This window comes from Frankliniella occidentalis, unplaced genomic scaffold (assembly GCF_000697945.3).
Source record: "Frankliniella occidentalis isolate FOCC.00 unplaced genomic scaffold, Focc_3.1 Scaffold11, whole genome shotgun sequence".
Classification (NCBI taxonomy): Eukaryota; Metazoa; Arthropoda; class Insecta; order Thysanoptera; family Thripidae; genus Frankliniella; species Frankliniella occidentalis.
The window spans coordinates 1,633,428-1,633,954 of record NW_026267141.1 but is presented as its reverse complement, the minus strand read 5'-3'; positions in this window follow the sequence as shown (position 1 = coordinate 1,633,954).

Genomic DNA, 527 nt, shown 5'->3' with positions numbered 1-527 from the left:
CCCAGCAGATGCAGGAGCTGCTGGGCGCGCTCCCCGCGCTGTCCGCCCTGCGCCGCCTCAGGGTGGCCGTGGACCAGGACGATGCCAGGGCGCTCTTGGCGGCCCACCCATCGCTCCACGTGGAGATCGGAGAGAAGTGTTTCAGCAAGTGGTATGGTAGTTTTCCCGTTGTTCATTAGATTTGTACAGAGTACCTTTGGTACTCTTTGAACTTGTAATATGTTGTGAATTGTGACGTGACAGACACTGCCTGTATTCCCCGTTCGATATAATATCGAAAAGAATGACAGTTCGATGTTTTAGAGAGCGAGACAGTGTGCATTCGTGGTCTCACTGAATCAAGTGTTTAACGAGGTAGCTGTGCAGTTGCAAGTATTAAACTAGAGAGATGTGAACTAGGTGCACAAACATACGTATTGAACACGTTGATAAAGAGGACACTCCTGGTAAGGAGTGGCTCAAACGTTTTAGTTTGATTTTGGTCTAGTTCGGCTGGTACTCTGGTTATTTGTTTAGAAAAAATATTG